Source organism: Peromyscus eremicus, chromosome 7 (genome assembly GCF_949786415.1).
Source record: "Peromyscus eremicus chromosome 7, PerEre_H2_v1, whole genome shotgun sequence".
In the NCBI taxonomy this organism is placed as follows: domain Eukaryota; kingdom Metazoa; phylum Chordata; class Mammalia; order Rodentia; family Cricetidae; genus Peromyscus; species Peromyscus eremicus.
The window spans coordinates 83,599,124-83,618,770 of record NC_081422.1 but is presented as its reverse complement, the minus strand read 5'-3'; the positions used below and the strand labels follow the sequence as shown (position 1 = coordinate 83,618,770).

At 38.8% G+C, this 19,647-nt stretch overlaps 2 pseudogenes; one reads left to right on the top strand and one right to left on the bottom strand.

Moving 5' to 3' along the window:
• Positions 1-401: 401 nt before the first annotated feature.
• LOC131915261 (T-complex protein 1 subunit gamma-like) overlaps positions 402-19,647 on the top strand; it is a 170,190-nt pseudogene continuing 150,944 nt past the window's right edge.
• Positions 8,604-19,647, bottom strand: part of LOC131915262 (T-complex protein 1 subunit gamma-like) — a 284,585-nt pseudogene continuing 273,541 nt past the window's right edge.

Sequence of the window (19,647 nt, the reverse complement as noted above, 5' to 3'; positions counted from 1 at the left end):
CTTGGGATGTGCAGAGGAGAGCCAAGGCTACACAGAGAAACTGTGTCTCAAAAAATAAAAATAGCCCATGTTAAGTTTACATTAAATTAGCCAGCACAATACATATCTGTGCTCATGCTTGATGGCATTAAAAGAAATTCCACAGCTAGATCATATTTTTATGATGCTAGATCCAAGTGAGGGTCCATAGCATACTTAAAAGAGCTTTCTAACTCTAACCTAGACCCTTAGTTCATAAGACTAGTCTTTTTTATACTCTAAGCTTAATAACTAAATTAGTACTTCTAGTAAGTATGGAAAAACAAACAAACAAATAATGAGGTTTTCTTCACAGTTCTTTTTCTCCAGAAGGTTCTTCCTGATTCCCCAGCTCTGGGTCCTGGACTCTGTATCATGCCAACATGATGGATGAAAATCCATTGCTTGTGCTCAGTCAAAATACAAAGTGTGAGTCTGGACGAAAAGTTCAATCTGGAAATATCAATGATACTAAGAAAATTGCAGACATCATCCGGACATGTTTGGGACCTAAATCTATGATGAAGATGCTTTTGGACCCAATGGGAGGCATGGTGATGACCAATGATGGCAATGCTATTCTTTGAGAGATTCAAGTCCAGCATCCAGCAGCCAATTCCATGATTGAAATTAGCAGGACCCAGGATAAAGAGGTTGGAGATGGAACCACATCAGTAATTATTCTTACAGGAGATATGCTGTCTGTGGCTGAGCACTTTCTAGAGCAGCAGATACACCCAACAGTGGTGATCAGTGCTTACCACATGACACTGGATGATATGATCAGCACTCTGAATAAAATCAGTACCCCGTTGATGTCAATAACCGTGATATAATGCTGAACATCTATAGTGATATTTTTTTTTGTGCTGAAATGTGATTTTATTTGTATGTTAATAAATAAAGTTGCCTGGGAGGTCTGAGCTAATAGCAAGCCATAGCAGAAGTCTGGCAGGGGTAGCATACACCCTTAATCCAGATCACATGACAGGCAGATCTCTGTGTGTTCAAGGATATAGCCAGAATGGAGACACACACCTTTAATCTCAATACCAACCATAGAAGACCTGGAGGTCTGTATAGACAGGCAGTGATGAGGAGGTCATATGGTTGGGTTTACAACCATTGAGAAGGCAGAACAGAAAGTCAACAAAAAGATAGATACACAGGAAGTAGGTCTCTTTCTGAGGGGAAGGATGACAGCGACAGCGAGGGGTAAGAAGGTGGTCTTGTTCTTAGCTCTTGGCTGCTGCTCTGACCTCTTGGGCTTTTAACTCTGCATTTGGCTCTATGTTTCTTATTTAATAATAAGACTGTTACATCTACATTTGGCACCCATGTGGCAAGGATTCATTAAAAACCACTCAGCTTGGCTTGGCTTGGCTGGGCTTGGAGGCCTTGGTGGGCCCGGTTCCCCATCTTGAGCCAGCTCGGCCTAGGCCCCAGGCCTGACCGACCATAGCTACAAGCAGTTACCACAACTGGAGCTACTTGCTTAACGCTGGTGCTACACACAACTCAGGCCTGCTAGAGCTACTGGTCAGCTGCACTCGACTAATTACAACAGCTACACGCAACTGCAGATATAGCTGCTTGAGGCCAAAATGCCAACACATGTGGTCAGAGCTTAAGGAAGCCGGGGCCCAGTCTCCACTCAGCTAAAGCAGGAACATGTGGTTGGATTTAAGCTTTTAGCCAGAACTTGTGGCTATTCTTCCTTTCTTTCTTTCTTTCTTTCTTTCTTTCTTTCTTTCTTTCTCTCTCTCTCTCTCTTTCTTTCTTTCTTTCTTTCTTCCTTTTCTTTTCTTCTCTCTCTCTCTCTCTCTCTCTCTCTCTCTCTCTCTGGATTCCCACTTTGGATGCTAGGTAGCTGTTTTGAAATTCCCTCAGATTTCTACTGTTCTACGCAGATTTGGTAAGTAAATTAAGATATCAAATATTTTAAAGGAAAAAAACTATTTAAAATTTTTTTCCCATAAAAAAAGGTTATTATGTGTACACTGGAAGAAAATTGGGCTTTGTTTAATAAAATTTTAGGCAGTCTGAAAATGGAACAACTATATGAGAAGATTAATGTTGATGGGATTATGCACATTATTACTTTCCTTATCCTTATTTTATTATTTAAAAAGATAGTCAATTTAAGTGCCAGGATAAAAGCTTTAGAAAAACCTGTTAAGATGAATTACAGAGAAATTCAGATTCAGATAGAAGAAATGAACAGTGAAATTATTTCAGGATTGGATTATAAGGTTACAGAAACCAATCCTGTTTTCACACAATCACCCTTAATTTATCCAGTAATCGTACAGCAGGTACCTGGTCAAGTGAATGCACTAAATATTTGGACTCCAATTGAAATGTTAGATTTATGAAGGTTTAAGGAGGCAATAGTGTCTTATAGCATGCATTCCCCATTTGTAAAGCAAATGTTAAACTCCTGGTCAACTTGTAAAAAGATTATACCACAGGACTGGCGAGAGCTGGTAAATGCTGTTCTGGAATCCAGGGCACAGCTGCAGTGGCAAATGTGGTTCAAAGAGGAAGCTAAAAGCATAGAAATTCGATGGAGGGCTAAAAATACACAAATCTTCCAGGATCAGCTTGTTGGAGAAGGCCAATATGCTGTAATACAAACACAGTGTTTATATGATAACCAAACCCTAATTCTATGTTGAATGGCAGCCTTGAATGGATGGGACAGAGTTGAGGAACCAGGAAAGAAAACTGAGTCATTTACAAAGGTTATACAGGGCCTAAAAGGACCTTTCGCAGATTTCTTACAAAGACTGACTTCAGCAGTAAAGAGAATGGTCCCGAATTCAGAAGCTAGTCAGATAATAATTGAATCTTTGACTTTTGAGAACTCGAATGCAGCATGCAAGAGAATAATCAGGCCATTAAAGGCAAGATCTGCACCCTTGGAAGATTGGATTAGAGATTATGGTTAATGTTGAGGCTCATGACCATGATGACTTGTGGATAGGAGAAGCAATTTCAAAAGGTTTGAGGAATGTCAGATGTTTTGGATGTGGAAAGCAAGGACATTAAAAAGGGACTGCAAACAGGACATTCCTAGAAACAATGTTTCTTCAAGGAACAAATGCAACAGAATGCCCCTTCTTTCTGGAGTATGCAGAAGGTGTGGTAAGGGAAAACACTGAACCAATGAATGTAGATCAACAAGGGATAGGCAAGGTAATACTTTGCCTCAGTCTTTGGGAAACTTCCAGAGGGGCCTCAGGCAGGCCCCCACAGCAAATCCAGACCTTTCCTGCAGTCATAGAGGAAACCCCTACTCAGAGCAATTAAATGACCAAATGCCTAATGGAATAAATCAGGCTGCCCAGGATGATGAAACAGCTGAGACAGAGAGAACAGAAAATTCAGGAGAAATGATAAAAAAATTTTTTGGCAAAGACCTAAATTAACAATAAAAATAAATGGTGTTTTGTTGTCTGGTCTGGTAGACACAGGTGCTGACATTACCATAATTGCACCAGAATTGTGGCATCCAACTTGGCCTCTTCAGGAGGTAAACGTTCAACTGTTAGGAATTGGAATATTATCTCAAGTGAAACAGAGTGCAAGATGGCTTGGAATGTATAGTTCCAAGGACAGAGAGGAAAATTAAAACCATATGTGGCTAACATAGCTATGAACCCGTGGGGTTGAGACCTGTTGCAACAATGGAATACTCAGATTAACGTGCCTCCAACCAAATTTTCTCTGAAGTAGATTGGTACTGCCAGGAGCCAACATGTCTCATATTCATAACAAAAAAGAAAAATTTTCTAAGTTATTAGAACATTTTAAATGCCATATTCTGTAGATCTCTGAAGGGTTTGAAGATGACCTTTCTATCTAGAATATAGCTGCTTGATCTTGAAAACACACCTAATATGACTACAAGTTCTATTGCAATATCTAACTACTAACTTTCATTTCTTTATATCCTAATAGTTGGTAATAATAACATTCAAGGACCAGCAAATTGCATTGCATCTTAAATGAATGATATCTTATCTTGAACAAGATTAGAAATATACATATAGCATTTTCTAACAATATCAATCTCAATATATATAATTTGTATACAAAATCCTATCCAATGTAAAGTATTTAAAACTAGTAATTGTCCTTTTTAAAAAAAAAAAAAAAAAACAAGAACCTTAGATCTAATCACCTTTGCTTAGCCCTTTCCCTAACCATTAACAACAACTTGTAACCAACCCTCCTAAACAATGAAAATTATCCCAGACCCAAAACCCATTAAAAGACCAAAAACCCACCCACACCACACCACCTCTTTGGGAATGTGGGCATCATATTCTTAAAATTGCTTCCAGCTGGGTATGGGTGAAGGTATCTTTATTCTGAAAAGAAAAAATTTGGGTTAATTGTCAAATTCTAGGAAAGGTAGCTATATCCTTTGTTATCCAGTCTGTGCATAATGCCAAAGTTCAGGGTTTATCTCAAGTCCTTATTCAAGTAGTCTTTGAAACTGGATCATCTCAGCTAGCCCTCTTAAAATTGCTCTGAGGACTTTGTAGTCCAAAGTTGATCTGTAGATGATGCTTGTCAACTTAGTGATATTACTATTGTCCACGTGGAATTATTGTTGTTGTGGGGCCCCATCTTCTTCCTGGAGACTTCAGTTAATGTTAAGCCTGACTGTGATTTCCTGCAGAAAACTGATAAGAGACTCAAACACAAAGACATATATAGGCAGCTAATTGAAGCCTTTTTTCTAGAAATAGTTAGTACTCTAATGATCATTAATATATTAACAAAGTTTAAAACTGCCTTTATATTCTCTGGATTTTCTTGGTTCTTCTCCCATAAAGATGCCATTTGCTTTATAAGTCTGTCCTGTAAAACACAATGAATATCAACTTTTGATAAATAGTACTGATAAACAGACTCTTGGGCAATTAATACAATTACTTTAATGAGAGTAGAAGCATCACAATATTCCTTCATTTTTTCTATTTGTAACTTGAATTTTATATTTCAGTATATAGAAATAGAAAATATAGCATACCCCTTTGCTCAGGTATAGTGATTAATAATTTTGGTTAATGTCTCGGTAATTTGCATAGGATTAGGATTCCCAGATGTTTGGCTGTACCTGACTACAAAGTATTTTTCCTAATTTAGTCTCCAGTCATAGACACTTTTAAAAGATATGAATTCAGTTTTGCACTTTCCAGTGACCTGGGCATAATGTATCATAAAATACAAATGATCTTTATACTCATGGGTCCCCCAACGGATGTTTACATTCCTAGTCACACTTTCTTCATTAGATGTTAATAAAGTACCACCGTTCTGAAAACAGTGCCTTTGTCATAATGAGGACCAGCATCTTCCTGTGGTTTGCTAATCCTACCTCTCTCCAGCTTGCAAGTTCTCTCAGAAGCATCACTTACCATTTGATCCTCAGCAGCTGCTTCAATGGGACAGTGTCTGTGTCCTCTGTGCTCATGGGAGTTTGAGCAGAGTTGACAGAGGAAGGTCCTATTCTCAGCACAGAAGATCCTCTTAGGATCCTCGTGGATCACACACTTATGCTCCTCAGAGCTCAGGTCCTTCAATAGGCTGGCTTTTCTGGTAATGGACACAAGCTTCTTCAGAACAATGTTGGTTCTCAAGCCCTTCTTCTGGGATGGTTCCCTGCACATAGGGCATTGGACAGGAAGTTGGGTGTCTTCCCAGGAAAGGAGGAGGCAGGCTCGACAGAAGCTGTGGCCACAGCTTATGGTGACTGGGTCTGTCAGGCAGCTCAGGCAGATGAAGCAGTTTTTTCTGGAAGGCTTGTGAGATGTCTGACTCCATTTTTCTGAAGGAAGAAAACAGAATTGCTATTATTGGACCCCAGAGAAGCAAGAGACTGCAAAAAATTTCCTTCAAGTTGTGATTTAATTCTGTGTATGGCAAAACAAGCTTTATTTTTTGGTGATCAAAAGTCAGTATTAGTATAGAATTGTAGTTGCTAATCTTTCCTGTTTCACTCTTCTTGACAGAAGTATATATTGATCTAATGACCTTCTGTGCCCGACCACCTGCATCTTTTCTGGAGACTCCATCCAAATTAGTACCTTGGTTCATGATCTGAGACATGCTCTCTCAGTGTATGAAAAAATTATACACTGTGGAGAGATCAAACTCCTTCAAGTCCATATGTTGGCCTTTCGCTACTGACATAGGAAGGTTAAACCTGATTCTTTGTTGCCTTTCCAAGAAAACACTCCCCGCTTCACATGGTCCCAAGTAAATCCTTTGCTTGATTTCTGATCTTAGTGTCTTAATGGTTCACATACTACTGTCTGACTCCTTGACACTTGAAGGCAATATTAGTTACTTGTCTTCTTTCAGCTAAAAATATCTAACAAGAATAAGAATTATTTTGGCTCATAATTCAAGAATATTGTCCATCATTGTGGGGTAGAAATGGTGGTAGGAGGTTGAGGTAGGTGTTCTCAAGGCATTCAAAATCAGGAAGTAGAAAACAAGGAACACTTGCTGCTCAGCTCCTGTTCTCTTTTTTCCTTCAGTTTGAGACCTCAAACCATGGAATGATCAAGTGATCTCATTAGCAATTAGTGTGGTTCTTTCCAAGTGTAGTAAATCTACTTCTAATAATCCTTCACAGATATCTTCAGAAGTTTCCTTGTGTCTCTTAAATCCCATAGAGTCGTGTACTAGAGTACTCTCTGGGGAAACTTGTTTGTTTACTAAAGATAACAATTCCTGGGTTGAGTTTGAGGGATGAATCCTTGAGGCATAAACGAGGCTTTCATGACTACTGGAGATTTGGCTATTTAATCAACAGGTGCCCATTGCCCTTCTCTTTCAACATCTATACAAATGAAGAATCTTGGTTTGATTGAGGCAAATATCCTCCAAATAACTTAAGCTTCTGGTGTCTGAAGTAAATGGAATCAATGGCTTTAGATGGTGGTCCTGTATACTTCAAATACAATACTAATACACATTGTGAAGGTTAGTTTAGAAAAGAGATGGAGACTCCAATGCTGCCTTCTTTAACTTACCTGATGGCCCTCCTTCCCTATTTTTTCTGTACATTAGATACTTAATTCCAACGTAATAAATACATACACAGAGATAATGAAAAGTGAACACAGAACTGAAAAATTGCACCTGATTTTAACTAGAATCTACTTTCATGAATAGAATATTGTGACTAGTTTTCTCTAATTTAATCACATGTATACTTCTAACCTAGTAAATCAGTCAATAGCAGGAATAACCAAGATGGTAAACTATGACTACACATTACTTCACACGGTAATAATATCTTCCTAAAGTTTACAACAGAAAAATACTAAAATATTTTCCTTTGATAAATCATGAGTTTTCACTTTTATACATAGTATTTATATAACAAATCTCTAAACACTAGTAATTTTCAACCCATTCAGAGTATTTATTTTTATATATTATATGTGTACAATAATTTAGAGATGTCCATGTTGCATGTATGAAGTACATCAGAAACATTCTAAAAATGTTTTAGAATTTAGAGAAACATCAAAATTGAGTAGTAGAACATCAGAGCAATGAAAGACTGTATATGTATAAACTAAAATTATATACAGCTGCAATTCACAGTATATTCATGAAGAAAGATGACCAAATGGGAATAGAATCTCTTTTGATAAATAGCAAAATATTAAGCATTTTAAAGTAGAAACCTTAGTTTGGTAAAAAATTAAAATTAGGAAATATCAATGACATTACACCTGTAAATTGTGCACTCACCCAAGGAATTTTCTCTGGCCTCAGCACTTTTTAGTGGAGATACAGTATTAGCTCAGCTCTGGGGTATGATATTCAATGTATGGTGGTGATAGATCTAGTAGTCTAGGAGCCAGAAGTTACAGAAACACACTCTGTCTGGTCTAGAGAAGAATGAACCTGGCTGGCCCCTAGATTGTCCTTATATACTCTCTAAAGACTATGCCCACTTCCTCCCATGTTGCTTTTGTAGGGGAGCCCACATAATACTTGCTGTAGGGGAGCTCCTGTAAATAGCAGTATTCTAAATGGATGGAAGATTGTATTAAATCTATGACCAGTATCCACAATCAAATCTGCAAAACAAGGTTTCCTGAGTTCCTGTTTAGCTGGGTGTGGTAGCTCACACCTTTAATCCTAGTGTCCTAGGGAATGGGCTGTGGAAGCAGGAGGAGTTTTACTTCAAGGCCTGCCTAGGACATACAATAGGAACTTGTCTAAAAAATACAGAGTAATTCTGCTACAACACTTCGCTGTATCTAAATACTTTGTGGTATACTTATATTTTGGCTTTTCCTTTTGTTTTGTTTTGTTTTTTTCTATCAAATGTCTTAGATTTAATTATTTGAAGCAAACTAAATGGAAAGGATACAACAGAGAAGAGATACATGTTAGTGCTTTTTAGAAACTGAAATGGGACAGACTGCGGGCTGCCCCTCAACTTGATCCTTTGCAAACAAAGATGTCCACAGTGTTCCTGGAACTCTGGCTCAGGAAATGCGGAGATTGCTGGTTCTGCACATTGAAGTTACCTTGCTCACCACTCACTCCTGGCCAGCATCTGGAGAACTGCTTTGCCAGCCCTTCTTCTTGTGGCCAGAGACGATGTCATCCATCTGCAGAGGCAGAACTGCACCCTCCATTGTGGTTTTGTACATTTGTAGCTTCACAGGCAACGGCTCCCATATACCCAGCTTTTTCATGTCCCGTGAGGAACAAGTCTCACCATTCCTACCCCAGGAATCACAACTCTCCTGTGTGTGCTTGGCCCGAAGGGAGGTAAGTAAATGCAGAGTACTGGCCCCAAAGTTCTGAATCAAGGTACAAGGGAGAACCTCTAAAGCTTGGGCCACAGCTCTATAGGGCCTTTGCTCCACACCAGTCATGGCCTTAGATTTTTGTGTCAAGGCATGGACCACAGCCTTCTCTGAGGCTCCACCACCAGGTACTACCTGAGGGTCCAGAAGAATGTTTTGGCACACTTGCATGGCATCCTAGAGGTTGCTTTCTACTTCTGACAGTATCTCCTTGCTGGCTCCTCTAAGAAGAATGGTGTAGGCCTTTGGGTCTTTACACTCAGTGAGGAATGTGAAGTATTCATCTCCAATTTTCTTGATTTCCAATAGGCCTGTGCCTGCACAATCATCTTCTCTCAATTCCTCTGATCTGTGCTCCAAAGTCTGCAGCAATGTGAATATTGCCTGTCTTCCATACTCTGCGAATGGTGGTGATGTTGGGTCAAATGAGGTAGTGCTGAGCTAAATCTGAGATGCCCTTCTCTGAGATGACCATGCCAGGCTTCAGGCAGATAACGTCCTCACACAACTGCTGGATGTACTCTTCTTCCATTTGCAGTATTCGGATGAAATCCTTCTCTTGTGTAATCTCAATGTCAGTCTGGCTTTATCCTTTCTTATACTCCAGAGAAGAATCCAAGCACAATCTTAGGGTTCTTGATATAGTAGTGCATTGGTGAATGGGTCACATCCTTGTTAATCATAACTCCATATAAGACACACAAGTTTTCAATATGCCCTCAGGGATTTTTCCACTCTTGCATACTTCTTGATGTCAATTTCCTTTAGGCCATTCTCTTTAAACTGCACATCCAAGGATAAATTGCATGCCAAAAGGACCATTAACTGAAGACTTTTGTAGTAATAGAGCTATTGATGATGTTCAGAATTATATCATCCTTATTGATATCAATGGGGTACTGTTTTTCTTCAGAGTGCTGATCATATCAGCCAGCGTCATTTGGTAAGCACTGATTACCTTGTTGGGTGCATGTGCTGCTCTAGAAAGTGCTCAGCCACAGATAGAATTTCTCCTGCAAGAATAATTCCTGATGTGGTCCTATCTCCAACCTCTTCATCTTGGGTCCTGCTAATTTCAACCATGGACTTGACTATTGAATGCTGGACTTAAATCTCTCGAAGAATGGCATTGCTATCACTGGTCATCACCATGCCTCCCATTGTGTCCAAAAGCATCTTCATCACAGATTTAGGTCCCAAATATGTCCAGTTGATGTCTGCAGTTTTCTTAGTAGAATTGATATTTCCAGATTGAACTTTTCTTCAACATTCATGTTTTGTATTTTGACTGAGCATGAGCACTGGACCGTGGTCCATCATGGTGGCATGGTGAAGAGCCCTGTACCCAGAGATGGGGAAGCAGACAGAACCTTCTGGAAAGAAAGAGCCATGAGGGAAACATTGCTTCTTCAGAATTGACATAGAAACCTCCCTTTTTCCTTTTGTAATTTAACAGTTAATGATATCAATCTATGATTTTAGCAAATATTAACATTAAAAAATTCTTAATATTTCTTGAGAATGTGTTCAACTCATTTATATCATATTCACCTCAACTGGAATTGCTTTGAGATTCATCCCCTTTCTCTACCCACTCAACTTTCTGTTCTTCCTTGTTTTTTGATACATGGGGAAGCAGGACAGAGGTGGCACATGCCTTTAATCCTAGCATTCGGGAGGCAGAGGCAGGCAGATCTCTATAAGTTTGAGGCTATCAAGGTCTATAGAGTGAGTTCCAAGACAGGCTCCAATGCTACACAGAAAAACCCTGTCTCAAACAAAACAAAACAAAACAAAAACAAAAAAGGAAAAAAAAAACATGTTTGATTAACTAAAACCCAAGAGGCTCTGGTTTTCTTGTGAGGGAATTTTCTTGATTGAATCATTTGAAGTGGGAAGCCCCACCTAAACTCAGATATTTTGAGGTGTGAGAATCCACTTTAAAACTTAGCTGGTTGCAGCCTATATACAGGACATGGAAGAAGGAAACTCTGTCATCTTTGCTCTTTGTCTTCTTGCTCTCACCGTCATTGCCAAGTTCATCCCTTCACTGGTATGTTTTTTGGGATTCCAAAAAGACCAGCTAATACATCCAGCCTTGTAGACTGAACCACTGAGCTCTCTCTCTCTCTCTCTCTCTCTCTCTCTCTCTCTCTCTCTCTTTCTCTCTCTGCATGTGTGCACATATTGTTTTGTTCCTCTAGATTCAGGGTGGTTGCTACACTTATCTTGGGCTTTAGTTAACTCCTCGTGCAGACGAATTGACAACCAGGAATAGCCTTCAGAAGAGCTGACCACTTTGTGTTGGATGATCAGTTAGGGAGCTCATCCCTCATTGAGCCTAATTTTTTGTCTACAGGTTGGACTCTTTCAAAATTTCCCACATTCATATCAACATGTTCATTGTCCTGGTCTTGTTTAAGCAGCCATTTCTAGGAGAGATTGTTTCACAGCACACTTCCTGGTATTCTGGCTCTCACTGTCTTTCTGACCCCTATTCCACAATATTTCTGGAGCTATTGATGCAGGAGCTAGAATATAGGTATCTGTTGGAGTTTGGATCCCCATCATCTCTTGCCTTTTTTCACTCTCCATTGTGGTATTCTGTGCATATCTGCCTGTATGGCCTATTGCTTCTTTTATATGTTCTTCTAAATAAGCTTTAGTAGGCTTTTCTTACTTGATCTAAAATCTAATGTTTTGCTTAATTTTATAGTAAGCCAAATCAATGATAAATTAATGTTTCAGAGAAGGCTAGGTATAATTATTAAGAGGACTCACAGGTTAAAGCGTGTTTAATATTATTTATGTGGCAAGCCAGTTGTCAACATTGAGATGTGTTTAGTATTTAGAGAGCACAAGGAACATAAGGAGTATGTTACGATGGATTCCAAGGAGTGTGTAAAATAATGCGGAGAAAGACATAAAAATTATAGATAACTTACTAAATCCTGATTAAGACTTGTGAAGATTTCCTGCATGTAAAATTTATTTGAGTCTTGTGTCTAGAAATATAGTTCAGATAAGGATTATTACTAACTGAGTTAGCAGGAATCCCATGGATGAGGCCACTACCTGTGCTATCATTCATGCTGTGGCTTTTATGAAGCATCTTCCTAGTGTTTGAATTTAAATCACTACAGTAACAAGGGTTACCTGATGGGAGACCAGGAGATGGAGATTCTTGCATCCCCTCAGGCAATTTTCTTTTCCTCTAAAATCATAGTCAGATCCTGGAAAGTCTTAACCCTAGTTGAGTAGATCATAAAAGCCATTTTGAAGCTGTCTTTGAGAATATCAGGGAAAAAGAGATAGATGAATTGGTTCATTTATGCAAACTTTTGTGGTGTGAACTAAGCTTTGTGCAGAGCTCCCTGATCCTGCTCTTTGGGGCACTGAGGATTAGGAAGGCTGTGTACAAGATAAAGGCATCCTGAAGTGGAGGTTGTATTTCCACTTTTGAGAATTCTGTGTTTAGATCTGTATTCCATTTTTATCTGCATTAATTGTTTTCTTGATGTGCATTCTTGAGCTCTTTATGTATTTTAAATATTATCCATCTATTGTATGTGTAGTTAGTAAAAATCTTTTCCCATTCTTTAGGTTGTGACTTTGTCCCAGTGATGGTGTCATTTGCCAAACAGAAGCTTTTGAATTCCATCAGGTTCAATTTATTAATTCTTGTTTTTAGTGACTGTGTTATTGGTGTTCTCTTCAGAATGTCCTTTCTCGTGCCTATGAGTTCAAGACTATTCCCCACTTTCTCTTCTATTTGGTTCAGTATATCTGGTCTTATGTTGATGAGTGATTCACATGGAGCTGAGTTTTGTGTAAAGTCATAAGTATGGATCTATTTTCATTGTTCTACACACAGTTATCCACTTTGGCACTATTTTTTCAATTTCTCCAATATGTATTTCTGACTTCTTTCCTAAAAATCAAGTGTCTATAGGTGTGTGGATTCATGTCTGGACCTTCGATTTGATTCCATTGTTCAGCAATGATGGTTTTGAGCCAATAACATGCTGGTTTTTTTTATTGTTTGAATACAATTCAAATGTATTGTGCATATATGATATATATATACATATCAGTAGATTTAATATATCCATATATACATAGCACAAAGTACATATTCAGGCCTTTGTATGCTACAACAATAAAGAAGAGGTCATGAATTCAAAAGGGAGTAGGGGGCATGAAAAGAGTGGAGAGAAGTCTAAAGGGACAAATGATGTGAACACAGTTCTCATGCATGATATTCTCAAAAACATAAAAATTTAAATTAAAAATCCTTACAAGGAAAATACAGATGGCATTTTAATTACTATGCTAAAGTAAAAACTATGAAAAATTATCTGATTTATAAGTCATTGTACCTGGGTCTAGAACTCAGTTATTGCTGAGGTTTTAGATTCTGTATTTGCCCAGTATGTTACATATGTACTAAAGAATTCCTGTAGGAAAAATAAATTAACAAAGTCACGTATTTTAATAAAAATCTGATTTATAAACCAAAGCAAGAAACTGCAAAGAAAACCTGAACCTAGTTTACCAAATTTATACCATTTACTCCTCACTACTAATTTGTCTTTTCATAAGATATTATAATTTTCAAGAACTTTTGAATTTTTCTTTCTCTCTTTCTTTCTTTCTTTCTTTCTTTCTTCCTTCCTTCTTTCCTTTCTTCCTTCCTTCCTTCCTTCCTTCCTTCCTTGTTCCCTCCCTCCATCCTTACCTCCCCCCCGTCTCTGTCTCTTTCTATCTTTAAAAGAAGTTTTTTAATTTTACATACCAGTGCCTGTTCAACCTTCCTCTCCTTCTCCCACCTTACCCCCACTGTGTCCCATCTCACACCCCATCCATTCCTCAGAGAGGGTAAGGCCTCTGTTGGGGAGTCAACCAATTCTGGCATACTAAGCTGATGCAGGAACAAGCCCCTCCCCCCGCTGCACAAAGGCTGAGCAAGATATCCTACTCTTGGGAATGTGTTCCAGAAAGTCATTTCATGTACCCAGGAAAAGTCCTGGCCCACTGCCAGGGGCTCCCCAAACAGATCTAGCCACATAACTGTCACCCATGTTCATAGGGCCTCTTTCCATCCCACACATGTTCCCAAGCTGTCCATGAGCTCCCATCAGTTTGGGTCAGCTGTTTCTGTGGTTTTCCCCATCACGATACTGACCTCACTTGCTCCTGAGATCTCTCTTCCTTCTCTTTAACTGAAGTCTAGGAGTTCATCCCAGTGCTTGGTTGTGGATCACTCTAAATCGACCACATATTCAATGACAAAGAAAATCTCAACAGATACAAAAAAAGAAATGGAATGGTCTCCTATATTTTATAAGACCACTGTGGCTTAAAGTTAGATCTCAACTACAACAAAAACTACAGAAAGCCTATAATCTCACAGAAACTGAATAATGTTCAACTGAATCAAAGGGTCAAGGAAGAAAAAAAATTAAAGATTTCCTAGAATTCAATTAAAATTAATGGACAACATAGCCAAATTCATGGGACACTGTAAAAAACAGTGCTAAGAGGAAAATTTATAGTATTAAATGCCCACATAAAGAAGTTGGAGAAATATCACACTAGTGACTTAAGTGCACACCTGAAAGCTCTAGGACAAAAAGAAGCAAAGTCATCCAGAAGGAATAGGAAATAATCAAATTAAGGGCTGAAATCAATAAAGTAGAAACAAAAAGAATAATTCAAAAAATCAATGAAACAAAGTAGCTTCTTGGAGAAAATCAACAAAATAGATAAGCACTTATCCAAACTAACCAAAAAGGCAGAGAGAGAAAGCATCCAAATTAACAAAATCAGAAATGAAAAGGGAGACATAACAACAGACAATGAGGAAATCCAGAGAATCAACAGGTCAAACTTCAAAAACTTGTACACCACAAAATTGGAAAATCTAAAATAACTGGAAAATTTTCTGGATAGGTACCACATACCTAAGTTAAATCAAGACCAGATAAACAATTTAAATAGACCAATAACCCATAAGGAAATAGAAATGTTCATTAAAATCTCCCAACTAAAAAAAGTCCAGGATCAGATGGCTTCAACACAGAATTCAACCAGTTATTCAAAGAAGAGCTAATACCAATACTCTTCTAAATTGTTCTATACAGTAGAAACAGAAAGAACATTACCAAACTCCTATTTTGAGGCTACAGTTACATTGATATCCAAACCACAAAATGATGCAACAAAGACAGAGAATTATAGACCAATCTCTCATGAATATTGATGCAAAAATACTCAATAAAATATTGGCAAACCAAATCCAAGAACACATCAAAAACATTATCCACCATGACTAAGTAGGCTTCATCCAAGAGACGCAAGGATGTTTCAACATATAAAAATTTGTCAATGTAATACACCATATAAACACAATGAAAGAAAAAACCACATGATCATTTCACTAGATGCTGAAAAAGCCTTTGACAAAATCTGACACCCCTTCATGAAAGAGGTCTTGGAGAGAAGAGCAATAAAAGGACCATACCTAAACATAATAAATAAAATTTACAGCAAGCCAACAGCGAACATCATATTAAAAGGAGAGAAACTCAAAGCAATTCCACTAAAAACAGGAACAAGACAAGGCTGTCTGTTCTCTCCATATTTATTCAATATAGTACTCCACGTCATAGCTAGAGTGATAAGACAACAAAAGGAGATCAAAAGGATATAAATCAAAATGAAGAAATCAAACTTTCCCCATTTCCAGATGATATATAGTATACATAAGTGACCCCAAAAATTCTACCAGGGAACTCCTACAGCTGATAAACACCTTCAGTAATGTGGCAGGATACAAGATTAATTAAAAAAAATTAGTAGCCCTCCTATATACAAATGATAAATGGGCTGAGAAGGAAATCAGAGAAACATCACCCATTACAATAGCCACAAATAATATAAAATACCTTGGGAGTAACTCTAACTAAGCAAGTGAAAGACTGTATGACAATAATTTAAGTCTCTGAAGAAAGAAATTGAAGGGGATATCAGAAAATGGAAAGATCTCCCATGCTCATCGATAGGTAGAATTAACAGTAAAAATGGCAACCTTTCAAAAACAATCTATAGATACAATGAAATGCCTATCAACATCCCAACACAATTCTTCACAGACCTGGAAAGAACAATATTCAACTTCATATGGAAAAACAAAAAACCTAGGATAGCTAAAACAATCCTGTACAATAAAGCAACCTCTGAAGGCATCACCTTCCCTGACCTCAAGCTCTACTATTGAGCAAAGTAATAATAATAGCTTGATACTGGCATAAAAATCGACATGTGGATCAATGTAAAAGAACTGAAGACCCTGACATTAATCTGCACACCTATGAACACCTGATTTTTGACAAAGAAGACAAAACTGTACAATTGAATTGGAAAAAGTACAACGACAACTAGTGAAACCAGTGGAAACACATGAAGTGTGGACCAGTAGCTGAGGATCCCCCATGGAACTGGACTAGGCCCTCTGGGTAAGTGAGACAGTTGTTTAGCTTGAACTTTTTAAGGGGTACTCAAGCAGGGAGATTGGGACCTGTCCCTAGGGCATGAGCTGGCTTTTTGGAGCCTAATGCCTATGATAAGACACTTTGCACAGCCTTGGTGCAAGGAGGAGGGTCTTGGACCTGCCTCAACTGAATATACCAGGCTCTGCTGACTCCCCAGGGGAGACCTTGCATTGGAGAAGGTGGGAATGGGTGGTGGGTTGGGGAGAGGGCTAGGGGATGGGAGGAGGGAGGACAGTGGAATCTGTGGTTGGTATGTAAAATGAATAGAAAATCTTTTAATAAAAAATAAAAAAGTTAAAAAATTTTAAAAAAAGAAAAAGGAAAGCATCTTCAACAAATGGTGCTGGCATAACTGGATGCCAACATGTAGAAGATTGCAAATAGATCCATATCTATGGACATGCACAAAAATCAAGTCCAAGTGGATCAAAGACCTCAACATATGCTTGGGATGTTCTGAATGTCAAATGTGTTGCTCTGATTGGTTAATAAATGAAACACTGATTGGCCAGTAGCCAGGTAGGAAGTATAGGTGGGGCAATGAGAGAGGAGAATGCTGGGAAGTGGAAGGCTGAGTCAAGGAGATGCTGCCAGCTGCCACCATGACCAGCAACATGAAGATGCCCGTGAGCCACAAGCCATGTGGCAAGGTATAGATTAATAGAAATGGGTTAATTTAAGATATAAGAACTAGATAACAAGAAGTCTGCTGTGGCCATACAGTTTGTAAGCAATATAAGTCTCTGTGTGTTTACTTGGTTGGGTCTGAGCTGCTGCAGGACTGGCAGGGAGAGAGATTTGTCCTGACCATGGGCCAGGCAGGAAAACTCTAGCTACAAACATAAATCCAGTTACACTGAACCTGATAGAAGAGAAAGTGGGAAATAGTCTTGAACACTCATTGGCACAGGAGACCACTTACTAAATACAACACCAGTAGCACAGACACTGAGAGAAACAATTAATAAATGGGACATCCTGAAACTGAGATGCTTTTGTAAGGCAAAGGACACAGTTAATTACACAAAAAGGCATCCTACATAATGAAGAAAATCGTCACCAATCTCATGTCTGAAAGAGGGCTGATCTCCAAAATATATAAATAATTCAACAAGCTAGACAGCAAAATATTGAACAGTCCAGTTAAAAAAACAGGGTACAGAGCTAAACTGAGAATTCTCAATGCAAGAATCTTAAATAGCCGAAAAATAGACATTAAGGGATTGCTCAACATCCTTAGCCATCAAGGCAATGCAAATAAAAATGACTCTGAGATACCATCTTACACCTCTCAGAATGGCTATGATCAAAAACACTAAAGACAGCTTGTGTTGGAGAGGATGCAGAGAAAGGGGAAAACTGCACTGTTGATGGGAGTGCAAACTTGTACAGCCCCTTTAAAAATCAGTATGGCATTTTTTCAGGAATTTGGGAATCAATCTACCTCAAGCTATACCACTCTTGGACATATACCTAAGGAATGCTTAATTATACCACAGGGACACATGCTCAACTATGTTTATAGCAGCATTATTCATAATAGCCAGAACCTGGAAACAACCTAGATGCCCCTCAACTGAAAAATGCATAAAGAAAATGTGGCACATATACACAATGGAGTACTACTCAGCAGTAAAAAAACAATGACATCATGAAATGTGCAGGCAAATGGATAGAACTAGAAAATATCATCCTGAGTGAAGTAACCCAGACTCAGAAGGACAAACATGGTATGTACTTACTCATAAGAGGATACTAGTTGTAAAGCAAAGGGTAACCAAACTACAACCCACAACTTCAGAGAAGCCAGCTAACAAGAAAGACTCAAAGAGGGAATGAATGAATCACCCTTGGGAAGAAGAAATTGATGAGATCTCCATGAGCAAACTGGGGGTGAGGAGGTCAATGGAGGATAGGGAATTGTGGATGAGAACATGAGGGAATGGGATGGTCGAACTGGAACAGGGATAGAGTGGGAAACCATGGAAAGAAATACCATGATGGAGGAAGACATCAAGGGAACAGGAAGAAACAGGGAGCTAGGGAAGTTCCCAGGAACCCACAAGGATGACCCACCACCTTAGACTGTAAGCAGTAGTGGAGAGGGTGTCCGACTTGAACTACTCCAGTAATCAAAATGGTGAATACCCTAACTGTCATCATAGAGTCTCCATCAGGTAATTGAGGGGAGCAGACCCAGAGACCCACAGCTGAACAACAGGCTGAGCTACAGGAGTCCAGTTGAAGAGAGAGAAGAGGGATTCTATGAGCAAGGGACATCAAGATCATGATGGGGAAACCCACAGAGACAACCAAACCAAACTAGTGGGACCCCATGAACTGTAGACCAATACCTGTGGAGCTTCCATGGGACTTGACTAGGCCCTCTGAATGGGTGAGACAGTTGTTTAGCTTGACCTATTTAAGCAGCCCCTGTCAGTGGGATCAGGATCCATCCCTGGTGCATGCGTAGGCCTTTTAGATCCTAGTACCTATGGTGGGACACTTTACACATCCTGGTTCAGGGGTATGGGCTTGGACCTGCCTCAACTGAAAGTACCAGGATCTGCTGAATCCCCATGGGAGTCCTTGCCTTGGAGGAAGTGGCAATGATGGTTGGGGTGGGTGAGAAGTCTGAGGGGGCAGGTGAGAGGAGGGAGGAGAGGGGTATTTGTGGTTGGAATGTAAAATGAACAGAAAATTTCTTAAGAAAAAGAAAAAAAGATGAAGAAAAAAATAAAAATGTAATCAAAGTTCTATTCCTTAAAAGCTATCTAGGATATTAGGAAATGCAGATTAGTATTTAGTCATGTATAACAATCAAACTTATAGTTATGTTAGGTATGTGTTCAAGGTCAACAGAGACATATATTAAATAGACAGATGATCTTCAAACACTTCAGAGACCTACAGAATATGGCATTTTCATGTTTTCGTAACATAAGGCTTTTCATGACAGTGAGATACATCTACTGCTGGCAGCGCAAATCTACTTTAAAAGAGGATGGTAGGTATTGAAGAACCTGCAGGTGGAGTTTGCTTTCATTGTGGCAAATTTTGCCACTGAACAAGAAACTGCCCTTGCCTCAACTGCTCACAGTATGTTGTCCAAATTAGAAAAGGAGGACACAAAAGAAGGCAAATGTCAAACTTTGCTAAAGCAAGGAAGGACAGTCTGGCAAAATTCCTTCTTCACAGAAAAGTTTGTCAGATATTCT